This window comes from Bos indicus, chromosome 29, assembly GCF_029378745.1.
Source record: "Bos indicus isolate NIAB-ARS_2022 breed Sahiwal x Tharparkar chromosome 29, NIAB-ARS_B.indTharparkar_mat_pri_1.0, whole genome shotgun sequence".
In the NCBI taxonomy this organism is placed as follows: Eukaryota; Metazoa; Chordata; class Mammalia; order Artiodactyla; family Bovidae; genus Bos; species Bos indicus.
The window spans coordinates 15,753,760-15,774,589 of NC_091788.1; the positions used below are offsets into that span (position 1 = coordinate 15,753,760).

At 37.5% G+C, this 20,830-nt stretch overlaps 1 protein-coding gene and 1 non-coding gene across 2 annotated transcripts in view; both read left to right on the forward strand.

The window, feature by feature from the left end:
* The window catches only part of TENM4 (teneurin transmembrane protein 4), a 3,327,204-nt gene that overhangs the window by 1,345,987 nt on the left and 1,960,387 nt on the right, over positions 1-20,830 (forward strand). The gene's annotated exons all lie outside the window — the stretch shown is intronic.
* Positions 2,483-2,587, forward strand: LOC139180804 (U6 spliceosomal RNA). Its single transcript, XR_011565056.1, has one exon. It is a non-coding gene; the product is annotated as a U6 spliceosomal RNA (small nuclear RNA).

The following is a 20,830-nucleotide window of genomic DNA, read 5'->3' on the forward strand; positions in this document are numbered from 1 at the left end:
CCCTTTATGAATGCTTGCAAGAAATGAGTGATATATCCATTCTTATGGCTCGTAGTCCAGAACTTGGCACTCAAACTGAGACTTTCATTTTAAATATTTCTACAGGGCAGGCATATCTGGTCCTATCATTTTGTCAGATCATTTGACTTTCCTTTGTAAAGAAGACGAAAATCTTGAGAAAGCTTCAAATGAAAGAACAAATTAAATGAGAGAACAATTTATATGTATATATATGTCTATTAACACTGAATACAAATCTTGCAGTTTCTTGTCACTCCTTTAGCATTTTTTTTTTCTTTTTCAGAATTGCTTTCCTTTTCTTTGCTACTATTAAATAACCATTTTTGAAGGGCATATATATTATGCAGAATTAGAAAATCAGTTTAAAATAAGGCTAACAGTTAAGATATTTTATGGGACTGGGGAGATGAGCTTCAATGTAACAAAATTATTTTTTTAAGTCAATGTAAAATATGTAGAAACTTGAAAAAACATAGCACTTTTGATTTTCACAGTAAGAAAGTAAACACTGACTTTCTTATTTAAATAGCTCTTCAGCTTTCTTTGGAAGATGAGTAAGGAACAGTTCATAAAAATAAAAGTTTATGAACATTATTTATTGTTTACATGTTCAATTATTCACATATCTATTAAAGAAACTCAGATGGTTAGTAATCTGATATTTACTAAATGTCTTAAAAGCATTAAGTGTTGTGCTGGGTCATCACATGAATCTTAGTCAATATTCTTAAGGAGTTTATCATATATAACACCATCCCTATGAGTCTGAGCAAACTCCGGGAGCTGGTGATGGACAGGGAGGCCTGGCGTGCTGCTGTCCATGGGGTCGCAGAGTCAGACACGACTGAGTGACTGAACTGAACTGAACACCATCCCTGTGGATCATGCACTAGTTTATGAAAGTTGTTTTCATTGTTGCTTTTATTTACATTAACACATGCTATTTATAATAGTTTTATAGGTAAGTTGGTAGGTAAGCATTGTTATCTTCTTTTCATTTTGCAGACAATAAAATGGAGGTTTAAGGATATTAAGTAACTTGGCTCCAAATTTGCACCCAAAGCACCTAACTCCAATCCCAATGGAATTATAACCATGCCAGGCCTCAGGTATTAGTAATGAGAAAATTTGTATCATTTCTACATTTCCCATTTTATAAAACTGGAGCCTCAATCTATCTTATTAGTAGTAATGCTCTAAAACTGAGGGAAAAGCAAAGTAAAATTGGCTACTGGATAGTCAATTTTGCTTATAAAGCACATCATTTACTTCAGTATTGAAGTCCCTTTTGTATATACCAGGTCCCACCTTTGATTATATGTTTAGGTTTCACTTTATTAGTATTTTCACTTTTCCCAAAACAAGAGAAACAAACAAAAATTAGCTCTTGATGTTTTTACACATGATGCTTATTCAACAGCAATGTGTTAAGCTGAATTATATGCATCTACCAGAAAGAGGAAACTATATTGACTGCACAATTAAAACCCCTCACAAGATGGGCTTTTCCCTGGTGGCTCAGTCAGTAATGAGTCCACCTGCAATGCAGAAGACCTGGTTTCCATCCCTGGATGGGGAAGTTCCCCTGGAGAAAGGAATAGCAACCCATTCCAATATTCTTGCCTGGAGAATTCCATGGACCAGGACGGAGGAAACTTTCACTTTTCACACTTCATCAAAGTGGTTTTGAAAAAGCGCCAATATGGTGAGCTGAGAGAGAAACTTAACATTGTGTGTGTGTGTGTGTGTGTGTGTGTGTTTTGCAATGGGGACAATTGGCTGAAACATCCAGGTTTTCTGCCAACATACAAAGAGCTGATATGACACTCTAGCTTGGGGCCAGAGTCCCTTGGTTTAAATCATAGCTGCCTTCCTTACTAATCTTGTGGCCTTTGAAGTTATTTCAGTGATTTGAACTCCATGCATCTCTTGTCTCTCTTGCTTTTCTCCTGTATCATGAGGATGGTAGTATCACTAACTCTTTGGACTGACATTAAGAGTCAGTCAGTTCACTTCAGTTGCTCAGTCATGTCCGACTCTTTGCAACCCCATGAACTACAGCACGCCAGGCCTCCCTGTCCATCACTAACTCTCGGAATCCACCCAAACCCTTGTCCATTGAGTTGGTGATGCCATCCAACCATCTCATTCTCCATCGTCCCCTTCTTCTCCTGCCCTCAATCTTTCCCAGCATCAGGGTCTTTTCCAATGAGTCAGCTCTTCGCATCAGGTGGCCAAAGTATTGGAGTTTCAGCTTCAACATCAGTCCTTCCAATGAATACCCAGGACTGATCTCCTTTAGAATGGACTGGTTGGATCTCCTTACAGTCCAAGGGACTCTCAAGAGTCTTCTCCAACACCACCGTTCAAAAGCATCAATTCTTCAGCACTCAGCATTCTTCACAGTCCAACTCTCACATCCATACATTGAGAGTAAATGATTTTAAAGTATGAAAAGTGCGTATATCACTTTGGCAACACATATACTAAAACTGAAAGGACACAGAGATTAGCATGGCACCTGCATAAGAACGACACACAAATTAGTGAAGCGTTCCATATTTTTAATGAGCTTTCTTAGTGGCTCGGACAGTAAAGAGTCTGCCTGCAATGCAGGAGACCTGGGTTTGATCCCTGAGTCAGGAAGATCCCCTGCTGAAGGGAATGGCAACCCCCTCCACTATTCTTGCCTGGAGAATTCCATGGACAGAAGAGCTCCAGTCCATGGGGTCACAAAGAGCCAGACACAACTAACACTTCACTTCCAAGTGCTCAGAGTTAAGCACATAATGACCACTCTTAAAACGTTTGTTTCATTTTTATATCTGTATCCTTCTTCAGGCTGAGTTTCATGAGTAATGAGACCACATCTAATTCCTGGGCCTTCAGTTTCTAGCACAGGACTTGGTTGTGAGTTGAATAAACCAGTCAGATGGTGAAGGCTTTATACTGTTTCCTTTCTTACCAGACTCATTCCACTCAAAAGCATGATGGGAGAGTTCCTGAAGAGTTCAGGGACATGCCAGAAAAGCCAGAGGGGCTTGTATGCATCTCCTTTCAGGTATTAGAGAAGAGGTGTTTTTTGTTTGTTTGTTTGTTTGTTTTCTTTCTCTTTTTTTGTCTCTTTAACCTTATAGCTCAGTCAGTAAAGAATCTGCTTGCAGTGCAGGAGACCCAGGTTCGATCCCTGGGTCGGGAAGATCCTCTGGAGAAGGAAATGGCAACCCACTCCAGTATCCTTGCCTGGAAAAGCTCATGGACACAGGAGCCTGGTGCACTGCAGTCTATGGTGTTGCAAAGAGTCAGGCAAGACTGAGCAACTAACACTTACTTAACCACATCCAGAACATAAACCAAATCCAAAGAAAGAAATGGCAATAGAGATGGGAAGAAGTAGACGGAAAGAAGGAAGACAGGGAGAGGTGCCAAGGTAGAAAATATTTATTGCAGTCACTGTTGTCTGCCCTGCAGCAGGTAGTATCTTCTTTAATACAGAGAGGTTTTGTTTTCCCCACTCCTCCTTCAAGTGTTTATTTCATTTGAAGTACTCAGTTTAGTGCTTTGAGTAATGAAGGCAGTCACATTCCTGTTAGTGCTTGGAAACCAAGTGCACATTCGTACACACACACACACACACACACACAGTTTGAAAGGAAAGGAAACTTTATTTGAACATTTTTACTTGTCAATAGAAGTGTTATGTAATAGTAGCTATCTTGATGTGGTCTTTCTATTCTTGGGAAGAACAGAATGAATGTGCTTAATAGGAAGTCATTGCAACTCACATTCTGTCTCTGAGCCAAATCCCCTTTTCAACTTTCTAAAATTCTCCTTTTTTATAATTTTTAATTAATGGACTAAGCAACTATATGTATGATTCCTAACTGGTTCTTATGATTGAATGAATGAATGAGTGAATTTTACCAGTGCAAGAAATACACTCAAGTGAAATTTCTAGAGCAAGAAGGCCAGGGAATTAATGAACTCTGCCTTCTTACATCAGATAAAAAAGGAGGTCTGTTTCAATTTTATCACAACCAAGAGTTAAATCATATGATGTATTAAAGAAGGCAGTTAAATCCTACCACTGAATCCTATATCATGTACCTCAATGGCACACTTCACAAAGAAAACTCTCCAATCATTCTTTCTGGGTGAACATTTGCTAGGGAAAATCTATAACAAGGTCTGATTATTGGAAGCTTAAAGTTTCTTCTCTGGCATACATTTTAAAAATAATGAAGACTCGAAGCCACTTTGACAATAGTTCTGATTTGACCCAAGTGATTAAAAGGGTCAACGGGAGTTCATTTTCTTTCCCCTGAGGAAAAGTTTAAGAAAAATAAGCCCTCTGTGACTATCTTAGAATGTCTCTGTGATTAGAAGACTCTCACTTCACCAACAGCTGAGCAAAAGAGTTCTTTAGCGAAAGAACTGCCACTGCCAAATTCTGGAGCTTAATAATAATGCCTCCTTGATACTAAAATGCACCTCTCCGGTGTACTCTCTGATTGAAGGTCTTCTTGCTGTTTCTTTAACTGATGTAGACCCATAATACATAATCATATGATGCGTTCTATTTTTTTGGATATCGAAATGTGACCAATCGATTTCACATCAGACCTGAAAAGATTGCCACTTGTACAATTTTGTTTTGGTAAATGAATGCCTATGTGTCTGTGTGAGCACACGGTAACCAGTGTGCATGCCCTACTTAGGAGAAAAGAAGTGACCTTTATTTCAGTATTCTGAAGTGTCAGTATAGGTTGTTCTGGGCTTCCCGGGGGGCAGGCACTGGTGGTAAAGAACCCACCTGCCAATGCAGGAGATAGACGAGATGCAGGTTCGATCTCTGACTTGGAAAGATACCATGGAGGAGAGCATGGCAAACCACTCCAGTATTCTTGCCTGAAGAATCCCATGGACAGAGGAGCCTGGCAGGCTACTGTCCGTAGGGTTGCAAAAGGGTGGAACATGACTGAAGTGACTCAGCACACGCACACACGCAGGCACAGATGTTGTTCTGGAAGAGTATAACCTTAAATGGCTACCAGCTGTGTACTTCTAGTCACCTGAGATCAGGTGGGAAGCCTTTTCTTCCATGTATATTTTATTGGCCTAAGTTATCTCTTTTTTTTTACATAGCACACACATGTTTTTAGAGTACACACTGTTTCATTTAGCTTAAGTTATCCTTATGGAAGGACAGTTTTCTTGATGATACTGAGAGTAGTTGGGAAAGCTTCCCATTGGTGAGCATGTTGGCTAGGGTTAGCCTCTAATAAAAGACACACAAACAGCAACCTGGATTAAGTTTTGAACAAGGGGTTTACAGCCAGAGTGCCTGAAGTAAGTGATGATTCTGCCACATGTGATTCTGCTATGTGATCTTGGCTGAACTCTGTTACTACTTGAGCTTTTGATTTTCTCATATGTTTAGTGAGGTGAGTGCTAGTACAGCTCAGATACTCATATATGGAAGGTGGTGTTTGTTAGTATTGCTGTTTTGCTATTTGATTCTTCTACTTGCTTGGCTTCGTGCCTATTTCTAACCCCATCTACTATGTCAAGTATTCTATTCCTGCCCACAAAGATGAGCAGATCAATCTCAACTTATAAATATGCTATTTATTTAAAGCCCAATTGATGAGTCAGCTGCCAGAACGTTGATATGATTTTCCTCCTTATGTTAATAGCAGCCAACTCACTTTAAATACCTTATCTTTGCCAGAGCTTGTGTGAATACCTTTCATGTACTAAGCCATTAATCTCTATGGAAGTTCCACAAAAGTTTCCAAAAGGAACAGCTGAGAGTCAGCATGGTTATTTTCCAAGGTCACACAAGTCAGTTTATGACAGCACCATGCCCAACACCAATTTTTGTCCTTCAAAACTCCTATCCTTTTTTATTGTGCCACTCTGCCCTTCGACAGTAAGAAAAGGAAAAGAAAGGGCCAGGTACATGAAGTCTGAGACGTGGTACTCTTGCAAAAGCCCACCAATCAGAATGTAGCTCCTATCTAAACTGGTGTCTCTCTGTGTTAGTGTATCTCTTACAACGCCTTCAGTTTTAAGTAACAGGAAAACCTGACTTAAACAAGCTTAGAAGATAAGAAAATTAATCACCTCAACTGCAGAACTGCAAGCCCAGGGATAGAAGGAGTGCTAATCTTAACACAATGCATAGTGCAACTATTCTTTTAAGGTCCAAGGTTCTTTCCACCTCTCCTTTCTCCCTGTCTATTGTGAGTTTCACGTTCCCTATACTAAGATGACTGATGCATGTCCAGATGTAACATATGGATGCCTCTTTCTGTATCTCTGTCTAAGGAACATTGACTCCTTTTCCACAAACTCTGCTGCTGTTGCTAAGTCACTTCCGTCGTGTCTGACTCTGTGCGACACCAGAGGCGACGGCCCACCAGGCTCCCCCGTCTCTGGGATTCTCCAGGCAAGAACACTGGAGTGGGTTGCCATTTCCTTCTCCACAAGCTCTAGTAGAATTTATAAAATATCTTATACCAGGATTGGGATATATGCCAGTTTCTAAACAATCACTGGCAATAAGATTGGACACTACTGTGACAATTAGTGAAAATGTTTGGAGTGGAATGGATGCTGGGAAGAATGCCTAATAAAACTCAAGTGTGTGTGTGTGTGTGTGTGTGTGCACGCGCGTGTGTCGGTGTGTTTCTGTATACGTAGAGCCAAACAGGGCAATTTTATAGTATATTTCTGTACACGATGGGTAGCATCTCAACAATATCTCTGCAGATGTGGGAACTTCCTATTCTTCCTTGTGGTATCCACTCTTACTTGGAAATAGAAGATAAATGACTAGCTCTTACAGAATTACGAATATTTCTTCCTGCTCGTTAAGTGTAATATTAGAGTCCATTAAGATAGAAGTCAACAGTCTATAAAGCCAGGAAGCCCTTGACTTTAGCCTAATTTCTTGGCACTTTCTGATGTGTAATTAAACTAGACTGGTGATCAAATAATTAGATAAACTCATTTGGGTAAATCACTTGGACAGGATGCATGCACAGCCTTCACAGTTAGACAAGACAAGGACTGCTACTGCTGATTCTAAGTTGCTTCACTCATGTCTGACTCTTTGCAACCCCATGAACTATAGCCCACCAGGCTCCTCTGCCCATGGGATTCTGCAGCCAAGAATCCTAACATGGGTTGCCATTTTCTCCTCCAGGGGATCTTCCCAACCCAGGGATTGAACCCGCATCTCCTGTGACCCCTGCACTGCAGATGGGTTTATATCCCTGAATCACTGGGGAAGCCCAACGCCAAAGTTTTATTTAGAAGGGAGTCATTAATAATGCATTTTAAGAACTATTATTGTTTTTCAGTCACTAAGTCATGTCCAAACTTCTAGCAACCCCATGGACTACTGCAGGATGCAAGGCTCCTCTGTCTTCCACAATCTCCCAGAGTTGGCTTAAATTCATGTCCGCTGAGTTGGTGGTGCTATTTAATCATCTCTTCCTCTGCTGCCCACTTCTCTTTTTGCCTTCAATCTTTCCCAGCATCAAGGTCTTTTTCAATGAGTTAGTCTTTACATCAGGTGGCCAAAGTATTGGAGCTTCAGCTTCAGTCCTTCCAATGAATATTTAGGGTTGATTTCCTTTAGGATTGACTGGTTTGATCTTGCTGTCCAAGGGACTCTAAAGAGTTTTCTTCAGTACCATGATTCAAAAGCAGCAATTCTTTGGTGTTCAGCTGTCTTCACAGTCCAACTCTCACATCTGTACATGCCTACTGGAAAAACCATAACTTTAACTATTTGTACCTTTGTCAGCAAAGTGATGTCTCTGCTTTTTAATATGTTGTCTGGATTTGTCATAGCTTTTCTTCCATGGAGCAAGTGTCTTTTAATTTCATGGCTACAGTCACCATCTGCAGTGATTTTGGAGCCTAGGAAAATAAAATCTGTCAGTGCTTCCAACTTATCCCCTTCTGTTTGACAAAAAGTGATACAGAGCTGATTTGTGTTGCATGAAAATTTCACTGCACTCATATGTGTCTCAGTCAATATCTTCATTTCTTTTGTATAAATATTTAGGATTGCCACTTCAGAAGCACAGGACTAAGTATATTTTTCATACTGATATAACTTTCACACTTTTATTAGCAAACTAGAAAAAATGGTTTCTGAGTATTTGGTGTTGCTTTACTTAAAAAAATGTTTACCATTCTAACAGATAGGTAGTGGTATCTTTTGGTTTTCATTTACATTCTCTAAAGATTAGTCATGTTTCATATTTCTGCCTGTGCTTATTGACCATTTATATGACTTATTGATTTGTACCAATGTTTTGTCCATTTTAATTGGATTGTTTGACTTTTTTATAACTTAGTTGTAGGAGTTCTTTATATATGATATATACAAGTCCTTTATAAAATGCATTTTGTGAATAGTTTCTCAGTTTATGAGTTACATACTTTACAGTGCCTTATGATAAAAGTGTTAATTTTGATAAAGTCTAATATATACATTTATTGTTAATGGTTAGTGTTTAATGTTTTAATCTAAAATATTTGCATATCCCTGGGTTGCAGATATTCTCTTACGCATTTTTCTAGAATTTAAGCTTTTATGTTTAAGCATGTGATTAATCTCAGAATATTTTTGTGGGTGCTGTAAAGTAAATGTCAAAATTACCTTTGTCTGTCTTCTGTGGATGCCCATTTTAAGCACTAGTGCCATTTATGCAAAAGATTTTCCTTTACCTCATTGATCTGCTTTGATGACCTTGTAGGAAATGAATTATCTGTAAAAGTGTTGCTTATCTATAATCTTTAGTTCTGTTGATTGATTTGATTCTTGCTGCCAGTCTCTCAAGTACCTTGATCAATATAATGCTTGGAAATTAGCATTATTAGTTTAACAAAGAATTAATTTAATTATTTTTTAACATTTAAAAATATATAATTAAAAAAATTTTAGATCCTTTGCCTATAAATGTTAAATCCTTTGCCTATAAATTTTAGAATCTATTGTTGATCATTATAAGAGTTCCTGCTGACATTTTGATTGATATTACATAAATAGAGACACAGCTATAGATACAGCTCAAATTAGAAATAAGTGGCATTATCATTATGCAATCTTAATAAGGTAGTTTATAAGCATGATATACTTGTGATATATTTCTATCTTTTAACATTTATCTGAACAGAATATGGTAGGCATGTTGTAAAGTTTTCATATATTTTGGTAAATTTATTTCTAAGTAGTTTTTGATTGATAATGCTATTTTAAAATAATAATTATTTTCAATTTTGCTCTTAGTCACTTATAGGTATTCAGCTGATCTTTGTAAATTAGCCTGTTATTCTATGATATTGCTAAATTTACATACTACTCCTCAAATGAGTATTTTTGGTAGATTTCTTATCAATTTCTATTTGTCTAGTCATATCATCTGCAGATATTTAAATTTCTCATGCCTTTATTTTTCTTACTGTATTGTACTAGCTTGGAACCTATTAATTTAAATAGAAATGAGGATAAGAAATCATAAGAGAAAGCATTCATACTGTCACTATTACATATAGTGTTATTATGAGATTATTAAGAATGTCCATTATCAGATTAAGAAATTGTATTTCAATTTCTAGTTTACCAAGAGTTTTAAAAGGAATAAAAGTTGAATTTTGACAGCTCCTTTTCTGTCCACACCTCTTCTCTTTCCTTCTGTGACTCCACGTATGAGTTTAGTCAGTATTGCCCCACAATTTACCTGTCCTCTGTTAACTTTATTTTAGTGATTTTTGTTTCTAATTTTGTGCTTCAGGGTAGAATATGTCTATTGCTATGTCACTGGGTTTTTCTGCATTAATAGATTGGAAGTTTATGCCATCTAGCCATCCAATGAATTTTTCATTTGAGATATTGCTTTTTTGGAAATTTTGAGTCCTTGTTTAATATCTTGCCTTTCTCTCAGCATGCTCTAGCTTTCCTCTATCTTCTTGGATATTTGTGCTTAAAATAGCTATTTTATTATCCTTGTCTACTAATTCCATGAGCTGGATTTAATATGTTAATATTTTTTTCGAAGATTTTTTTCACCTATGTTTATGAAGAGTGTCATTCTTTGGACATAGATAGGTACATCTATGTACCTGTCTATCTTTGAATGTTGATATCGGTGTAGTACTGATCAGGAATAGTGTTGGCAAACTATTCCTTTATTTTCTGGAACATTTGAGTGAACTTGTTGATATTTTTATTCCTTAAATATATGATAAAACTCACCTTTGAAATTACTTGCAGTTTTCTTTTTGGAGAATAGTTTAATTATAAATTGATTTATTTTAACTTAAAACCATGCTGCTTTGGTTTACTGTTTCTTTATATGTCAATTTTGGCAAGTTGTATCTTTCAAGAAAACTTTATTTCTTTTAAGATTTTAAAAAAATTATTGGCATAAATTTGATTAAAAAACAAAAAACCTTGATATCTCTTCAATATCCCTGTAAATCCAGCAGCGATATCTTTTTTTCATTCTTGATATCGGTTATTTGTGTTTTCTCTGTGTTGGCCACTTTACTTATTATTATTCTTTCAATTTATAGATTGTTCCAGATATATTTGCTTTACTATTGGGTTTCCATGTTCTACTTATTGATTTCTGGGTATTGATTTTACTTCTGTATCCTTATTTTGGGTTTAAATTGATCTATTCTTCTATATTTTCCAATGAAGTTTATTTCTTTGATTTGACACATTTCTGTGATTTTAGTAGAAGCAACGTTTCAAATAAACCTTGCTTTAATTGAATGCCACAAATTTGGATAAGTTATATTTCATTTCCATTACATTCAGAATATTTTCTATTTCCATTGTGATTTCTTCCTTGAACCATAGGATATTTAGAAATATGTTGCATTATTTGTTAATAATAGTAGTTTTACAAAATGTCTTTTGGTCTTGATTTTTTTATTTAATTTTGTTGTGATCAGAGAGCATACTCTATGTCAACTCAGTCCTTTAAGTAAGCTGTTCATTAGCATATGACCTCTTGTTTAATGATTCACGTGTTCTTGGAAAAAAGAACAGCACATATTTGCTACTATTGAGTAAAATGTTCTATAAAAATAAGCATCACCAAATACTGTTCAATGATGGTGTTTTGGTTCAAATTTTCTCTATATTTACTGAAATTTGGAGGCTACTAGTTATATCAATTACTAAAAGAGAGTTTTTTAAAGTTCCCAGGTATAATTATGTGTCTCTATGCACTTTTTTCAGATTTTGCCCCTGCTTCATGGCTTTTTAAGATCTATTTAAGGTACTTACACATTTTTGCATGTACCTTGATGAATTGATCTTTTTATCATTGAAGTGAATTTTTCTTAATACTGATACTATTTCTCTGTCAAGACTAGACACAGAAATTACTCAAGGACCTTTTGAAAAATACTAATGCAGAGTCCCAGGTCATTTTCCCTAGATAATTTCTGTGATTTTTTTTTTTAATTTATTAAATAGCTTTATTAGGTATGATTGAAATATAGAAAGCTACACATATTAGAAATGTACATACACCCATGAAACCATCACCACAATCAAGATAATAAAAATATCCACCACCCTTTAAAATTTCCTCATGAACCTTTTCTTTTTTCCTTTTTCTTTTAAAATTTATTATTTTTTTTTTCCACGTGACGAGAGCCACCTGGCTCACAGTTATTGTACGATACAGCCTGATTTCAAAGATGTTAAAACATGGGGAAAATATGTATTTTAAAAGTCAAAGAAATATAATAAAATTGGTTGCTTCTGGTAAAGGAACTGGAAGAATGGAGAATGAATGGAGGGATACTTTGCATTGTATACCCACTTGCATCTCTTGAATTTTGAGTCTTGCAAATTTTTTTTTTTTTTTTTTGCCAGTCAGTCCAGGTTCAATGCACGATGCTGGATGCTTGGGACTGGTGCACTGGGACGACCCAGAGGGATGGTATGGGGAGGGAGGAGGGAGGAGGGTTCAGGATGGATTTTCTTTAAAAAAAAAATTCTGTGATTTTTAAAATCCCACAGTTCTTATCTATTTGGGATCATTGTAAAAAAAAAAAAAAAAAAAAAAGAACTGTGTCACTATACAATCCAGTTCTTACTTTAGCAAGTTGGGAGGAGAGTTTATGGGTGAAGGTAGAAAGACCAGTTAGTATTCATTGCAGTAGTATGCGATAAGCAATAAGAACTTGTATTAAGGAAGTAGACATGAATAGATATTAGGGATATTTAATAGGTCACCATATTTGTTTATAGATTACACATGATGGAGAAGAGAATGGGAGGTATCTAACATGACTGCTAGTTTTCTAACTTTAGAATGTGGTTGATAAAAATATCATTAGAGAAGAAGGTAAGTATGTAAGTGGAACAATGACTTCACTCAAACATGTGTTTTATGTTGTAATATCCTGAGAAACTATGATAAAGACCTGAATTGAGACCTGAATTAAGGCCATAAAAACAGAAACTGGAAAAGGATAATAAACACAGTGCATCCCTACAATATTTGTGTCCTATTTGGTATACATAGGAGAGAGATTTCAGGCATTACTAAGAAGTTTCTGGATTGGATAGAAATGCAGTAAATATGATTGAGAACTTTCATCAGTGTGCAAAATTTAAGACGGAGAGGAGAGAGAAGGGCGAGTGATGAATTCTAAATTTCCCATAATGACTTTGAGGACATACAGGTAGAAAGTCTACTTAGTGGTCAAAGGTGTAGGCATTGTGTTGAAAAAGGGGTATAGTTTAGAAATTAAGATTGGAAATTAAAGCTACAGTAAATGAGATATCCCCAAAGAGGCAGTAAATTGAGAAGAAAAGGAAGAATTAGGGAGGCCAAAAAGAGGAAACAAAAGCTTATAGACTATTTTAAATGTGGTTTGCCATGTTCTTTTATTGACACAAAAAATGTAATATCTCAAACCATTTGTTGAATAAAATACCCAGGATAGAATTGTTAAGACTTTGCATGAAGAATATCTTTGAAAACATCTATTGTTTGTCATAACAGTAGGTTTTCTCCCTCTATGAGCATCATAAAATCAAAATCTACAAGTTTTCTGATAATATATCTGGTGAACATGAAACAGTCATTGTCTTTCTTAAATTATCATCTAAATTTGAGAATATAGAGCATACATTATGTTCCTTTTATTAACATTTTTTTGGTGCTTGTCTAATTCAGCCAATACTTTCCACATTACAGAAAAAAAAAAAAAGAGAGAGAGAGAGTTAATGATTAGTCCAAACGGTGAACAGATTGCAATACAAAAAAAAAAATTTGGAAAAAAATCTAAACAGTGTGCGTATTGTATGTGATTAGCTCTTTTTCCAGTGTTGCCATTCTGTGTCATTGCAGCTGATGTAATTGCATCCTGCGAATACGTTACAACATGTGTTTTGCCCAGATGAAGAGTAATCACAACAAGTAATTTGAACTTGTCATTTGGTATCATTACTATAAATGGCAAGAGAATATTTCGTTAAATCTCTATGACTTGGATGTGCATTTTTGTAACCATTCCAGAAAGTTACTAGAGATGGCAGATGCCTGACAGAAATCTTTCTGATAGACTGTTTTTGTGGTTTAAAAAAAATATCCGTAATGAACTTTTTGCCCTACCGCTCTCCGGTGGACTTGTACTTTAAATGCAGAATCATCAGGAAGCATGTCCCCCATTGCCCTACACACATATGCAGGCACACACACCCCATAGGTAAATGATAATCAGAGCATAATGAGTTCTGTACTTCTTTTGTATTGAGGTGACATTAAGTCACCAGGTCTCCTTTGCCATGAGCTTGCAGTTTTTCAAACACTCTTTTATATCTGCCTTGCCTCTCTGTCCTTGGTTCACTCCGTTTCCTGTGCTTCGAATGTTGCAATGTTTTTTATCCACTTTCCCTCCCTTGTTCCAAGCTCACTGTTTCAGTGTTGTTCGAAATTCTCTTGCAGTTTGATAGCCTTGGTCTGGTGTAGGTGCTCCTCATGGGTGCCTCTGATCTGATTACCATAGAACACTATGTGTGCAGGCATTTGACCTGCCTTTAGATTCTGTTATGTCAATTACCTTAGCAGTTTGACACATGACTATCATTTGCCTGGAATCAGGAACATTGTCTTACTCATCTTTGTTTAGCCCCGGTATCTTACACTGTGCCTAGAACATGATAGGCATTCAACCCCACCCCCTACCTTCGCTCCTAACCCTGGCCCAATTTGTCCTTTTATTAACTTAAAAAGTCAGAACTCTCTCTTGGGTGGGAGTAGAGAGGAAATAAGTATGTGTTGAGCTCTATCCTAGACACTATAGGCGATTACTAATCCCGTGATGAGCCCTGTTGGAACTAAGGCAGAATAAAATAGCTGTTTCATCCAGGTAGAAAATGAATCATCTAGGAAGAGGAGAAAAATGGAGTGGTAAATTCTCATGAAGGTCTTCATAGGTGACATATCATTTTGTCTGTGCTCTAAAAGTACATACAAGTTTGCTAGGTAGAGAAGGGGGTGGCAATGATTGGGTGAAGACAGGGAGGCAGGAGGACACAGTGGATTTGTGGGGATGGGGGACAGCTGTCTCAGGAGGAAGATAAACAGGGCAGTTAGCCACAAATGTTAAATATCTTTATCAGAAAGAATCATCGAAATTGCTGTGTGTGGCCATCAGGAAAATATAAACTTAATGCATGTATTTATTAGGTTGGTGCATTATACTGAGGCTCATCAACCATCATTGTTAATCAAAATAGAGACCATTACAATCCAAACATCTTTGCCAATGAGAAATAAGTTCATTTATTCCTATAGCGTAAAAATCTATACTTTGGGATTTGACAAACTCCTGAAAAGGATTTTCTGCTTCTTGCTGGTTGTGTAAGTTTTTTCTTTACAAAAAAAGTTGTCAAGATGCTTGAAGAATCTTGCCAGTTGGCTGGCAAGAGGTCAGCTGAATATGACAGAGGTGAAACTTCGTAGCCCAATTTGTTCAACTTTTGAAGCATTGGTTGTGTGATGTGCAGTCAGGCATTGCTGCAGAGAAGAATTTGGCTCTTTCTGTTAACCAATGCCAGCTGCAGGCATTGCAGTTTTCGGTGTATCTCACTGATTTACTGAGCCTACTTCTCAGATGTGATGGTTTCGCTGGGATTCAGAAAGCTGTAGTGTATCAGTCCAGTACCAGACCACCAAACGTCTACCATGACCACTTTTTGGTGGAAGTTTGGCTTTGGGAAGTGCTTTGGAGCATCTTCTCTGTTCAGCTACTGAGTTGGTCATTGCCAGTCATTGAATAAAATCCACTTTTCATCGCACATCACAAACTGATCAAGAAATGGTTCATTTTGTTGCATAAAATATGAGAAGATGACACTTCAAAATGACAATGTTTTGATTTTCAGTCAGCTCATCAGGCACCCTGGGCTTCCCTGGTGGCTCAGCTAGTAAAGAATCTGCCTGCAATGTGGGAGACCTGGGTTCAATCCCTGGGTTGGGAAGATCCCCTGGAGAAGGGAATGGTGACCCACTCCAGTATTCTGCCCTGAAGTATTCCATGAATTGTATAGTCTGTGGGGTCACAGAATCGGACACAACTGAGCGATATTTGCTTTCATCAGGCACCCACTTACCAAGTTTTTTCACCTTTCCAATTTGCTTCAAATGCCAAAGGACTATAGAATGGTCAATACTGAGTGCTTTGGCAACTTCTCATGTAGTTTTAAGAGAATCAGCTTTGATGATCCTCTCAGTTAGTTACTGTCAGCTTCCAATGGCTGGTCACTACACTCCTCATCATCAAGGCTCTTGTATCCTTTGCAAACTTCTTGAACCACCAATGCACTATACATTCTAGCAGTTCCTGGGCCAAATGAATTATTGAGGTTGCAATTTGTCTTAACTGCTTTAAGGCCCATTTTGAACGCAAATATGAAAATCGCTCAAATTTGTTTTTTGTCTAACATCATTTCCCTAGTCTAAAATAAATATAAAATAAACAGCAAGTGGTAAGTATTAGCAAAAGGCAAAGTGAGAAATGTGCATTAATATGATGTGTAACACATAATTTAACCACATTTATTTAAGAATATATTCCAATATCAAAGAGCAAAGTTCACCAGTGCAAAACCACAATTCTATACCAACCTAATATAATTGGCATCTTCTGTGAACATGTACAGTTTACCAGATACATGGCAAAAATGCTAGTTGAACCAACCTGCAGCAATTTGAAGCTCAAACTGTATTCAGTTCAGTTCAGTTCAGTCACTCAGTCGTGTCCGACTCTTCACGACCCCATGAACTGCAGCACGCCAGGCCTCCCTGTCCATCACCAACTCCCGGAGTTTACTCAAACTCATGTCCTTCGAGTCGGTGATACCATCCAGCCATCTCATCCTCTGTCGTCCCCTTTGCCTCCTGCCCCCAATCTCTCCCAGTATCAGGGTCTTTTCCAATGAGTCAACTCTTCACATGAGGTGGCCAAAGTATTGGAGTTTCAGTTTCAGCATCAGTCCTTCCAAAGAAATCCCAGGACTGATCTCCTTTAGAATGGACTGGTTGGATCTCCTTGCAGTCCAAGGGACTCTCAAGAGTCTTCTCCAACACCACAGTTCAAAAGCATCAATTCTTCAGTGCTCAGCTTTCTTCACAGTCCAACTCTCACATCCATACATGACCACTGGAAAAACCATAGTCTTGACTAGACAGACGTTTGTTGGCAAAGTAATATCTCTGATTTTTAATACGCTATCTAGGTTGGTCATAACTTTCCTTCGAAGGGGTAAGCATCTTTTAATTTCATGGCTGCAGTCACCATCTGCAGTGATTTTTCGAGCCCTAAAAAATAAAGTCTGACACTGTTTCCACTGTTTCCCATCTATTTCCATGAAGTGATGGGACCAGATGCCATGATCTTAGTTTTCTGAATGTGGAGCTTTAAGCCAACTTTTTCAGTCTCCTCTTTCACCTTCATCAAGAGGCTCTTTAGTTCTTCACTTTCTGCCATAAGGGTGGTGTCATCTGCATATCTGAGGTTATTGATATTTCTCCTGGCAATCTTGATTCCAGCTTGTGGTTCTTCCAGCCCAGTGTTTCTCATGATGTACTCTGCATATAAGTTAAATAAGCAGGGTGACAATATACAGCCTTGATGTACTCCTTTTCCTATTTGGAACCAGTCTGTTGTTCCAAGTCCAGTTCTAACTTGGAACTCTAACTGTTGCTTCCTGACCTGCATATAGGTTTCTGAAGAGGCAGGTCAAGTGGTCTGGTATCCCCATCTCTTTCAGAATTTTCCACAGTTTATTGTGATCCACACAGTCAAAGGCTTTGGCATAGTCAATAAAGCAGAAATAGATGTTTTTCTGGAACTCTCTTGCTTTTTCGATGATCCAGCAGATGTTGGCAATTTGATCTCTGGTTCCTCTGCCTTTTCTAAAACCAGCTTGAACATCTGGAAGTTCATGGCTCACGTATTGCTGAAACCTGGCTTGGAGAATTTTGAGCATTGCTTTACTAGCGTGTGAGATGAGTGCAATAGTGTGGTAGTTTGAGCATTCTTTGGCATTGCCTTTCTTTGGGATTGGAATGAAAACTGACCTTTTCCAGTCCTGTGGCCACTGCTGAGTTTTCCAAATTTGCTGGCATATTGAGTGCAGCACTTTCACAGCATCATCTTTCAGGATTTGAAATAGCTCAACTGGAATTCCATCACCTCCACTAGCTTTGTTTGTAGTGATGCTTTGTAAGGCCCACTAACTATATTAAGTGGTTGCCTTTCTATTAAAAACAAAATATGTAGATGTAAAACAATGTAAGAAATCTTAGAGAAAATATACACCCATCATTGGTATATTATGTGAACAATAAATACATAAATTTGAGATTCCAGTATATTGTTCTTATGGAGAAGGAAGTGGCACACACTCAAGTATTCTTGCCTGGGAAATGCTATGGACAGTGGAGCCTGACAGTCTATAGTCCAAGGGTCACAGTCAGTCAGACATGACTAAGCAATGCAGCACAGGTTGTTCTTGTTAAGTTGAATATTTATCTGCTGTCCATTTCCTTTGTGTGCATCTTCCCTAACTTTCTATCATTGTGATCACTGGCTACATGTCTATTAGAAATGATGTCAAATTTGTAAGTAGTACATTTTTCTATGACAAACTAGGAAAAAAATCCTGACTACTGCCAATGCCTATTAACTGACAACAAGAATAGCATACTGGTATTTGTTCTAGTATCTAGTTGAAGCATTATAGGAACACACCAATTGCCTGGGACTGTGATCTTAGCAAATGAATCAATCATAACAAAGCATTATATGAAGGGATATATATCAGCCCCTTTAACCAGTACCTATGATCACAATAAAGGTTTATTCAAGTCTTAATACCTGTGAATATGATCTTATTTGTGAATATGATCTCATTTGAAAATACCTGTGAGTATGATCTTATTTGAAAATAGGTCTTTGAAGACATAATCAAGTTAAGATGTGGCCACACTGGATTAGAGTGGGCCCTAAATCCATTAACTGGCATCCTTATAAAAAGGCCACATAAAGGCACAGAGAGAAGAGGGTCATGTAGCAGAGATGGGAAGGACAAGTCAAGGAGTGCCAACCATGAGGAGGCAAAGAAAGATATCACCTTAGATCCTTCAGAGAAAGCATGGCCTTGCCAGATTCTTTATTTTGGACCTCTAGCTTCAGAACTGTGGGGAAAAAATGCGTTTCTGTTATTATAAACCACTTAGTTTGCAGTGATTTGTTGTAGTAACCCTAGGAAAACAAAACAAGTGTTTTAACACAGCGTCTTCACATCACTGGAGAAGTGAGAGGTGAGAATCCATGAGCAGCATCTCTACTGGTTTCTTTCAGGAGAGATGAACAGAGAACTGATGTAGCATGCCAGTCAGGAGTATAGGCTTTGATGTCAGATTGTTGTTGCCAGTTCCAGCTCCAATCTGTTGTGTGACACTGGGTAAAATCTTTACTCTTCTCTCCTCCATTTTCCCAACATGTAATGATAACAATAGGCCCCTTTCTAAGGCTCAGAGAAGTGAAATAATATTACCAAATTAGTATGATACAGAATTAAGAGTTGAGTCTTGGTCCTTATGACTTTAAGGCTTCTGGTGTATTCCACAAGGAAACACATGTACGATACATTCCTGCTCAAAAGATGTGTGAAAATTCTTAAGGAAGGTAAATCATTTAATAGGGGAAAAGGGTAGAACTTTCTCAAAAGAGGTAAACTTTGAATAACTATTTAGAACCCAAGTAGAATTCTGATGAGTGGAAATGTCAGGGGCCAGATAGGCAGGTCACATCTCTGAAAAATGTCAGAGTGGGAGTCAAAACTATCAAAGATCCAAGGCCCCAGAGTGGGTGACTTGTTTTAGAAGAACAGGAAATAGACCCATGGGATTAAAAGTGAGGTCAGAGAAGAAAGTCAAGCCAGTTTTGCAGAGTCTAACTACTTGCTGAGTCTTAGAATGTATTCTTGTTAATGAGACAGCATTGAAGCTTTTTAAGCAAAAAATATGGATTCTGTAAATATCACTAATAATACAAATTTAGCCAATTCAAAGTATAAAGAGTTTATAGGAATCCAATAATGTATAACGCAATATAACACAAATACATGTATATCACTGGTGTTCCATGGTGTTCCATGCATAGCTATATCATCATTTATAGTTATATTTGGATTTATCTGCAAGGATATGTACTGAAATTACAACAGTGATTACTTCAGGTAATAGACTATGGGTAATGTTTACTTTTACTTCCTACTATTTTCTTTGATGTTTCCATACTTTTCAGTAATGAATTACTCTTTATGGCAGTAATGTAGAAAGTCAAGTTAGGTGGGGTAAACACCAGAAAGGAGACCTTAGCAGTCATATAGGACAGAAAATATTAGACCTTATGCTTTGACTGAGCAGGAGACAAGCATGAAATATATTTCTCAGATAGGAATGACAGAATTTGGTGATGATTCATTGGAATGAGACATTAGAGAGAGCCAAAGATGACACAAAGAATTCTATCTAAGGTAATAGGAAGGATGGAGCTTCCATTAACTGAAGGAGTTATCCCAGGGGGGACCAGTTTTGAACAGGGGGTCAAAAGGGGTACAGATAATGAGCTTAGTTTTATACATGCAGAATTTGAGGTGACAGCTAGACCGCCATGATTTTGAGAAGTCACAAGGCCTGTCCCAGAGGACTGAAATGTTGAGATAGAAAGGAATAAAATACACGGTGAAATATTTCTGGAGGAGCTTGAAAATGCCAAATGAGGATGAGTATAATCGTCTTACTGGTAATAAAATCTCAGAAGCCTTCTCATGTAGGTAGATTCACATGAATCGTTTTACTAAGAGATATAAAGCAATGCACTCTTAGAAGATGGATATAATTCACAAATTATAGTTAATGTGCTGTGGGATTATTAAGCATTCAAATATAGCTAAAAATGTGGTAAACTCAACCACCTTATAATAAGAAGCTGACAAGCGACGCAGAAAATGCTTGAAAAAATACATCCCCGCCGCTTGTCACGGAGTCGTCCGGGATGAGGTGCATATATAAACATGTCACTCATGGTGTTTTCACTTCCTCCCACAAGACTGTCAGCAAAGTGGGGTAGGAAAACAAAATCACAGGCCTGGCTAACCGAATTAAGCAAATAATAGTCACAAAAAGTAACCTGCTGCTGCTAAGTCGCTGCAGTCGTGTCCGACTCTCTGTGACCCCAG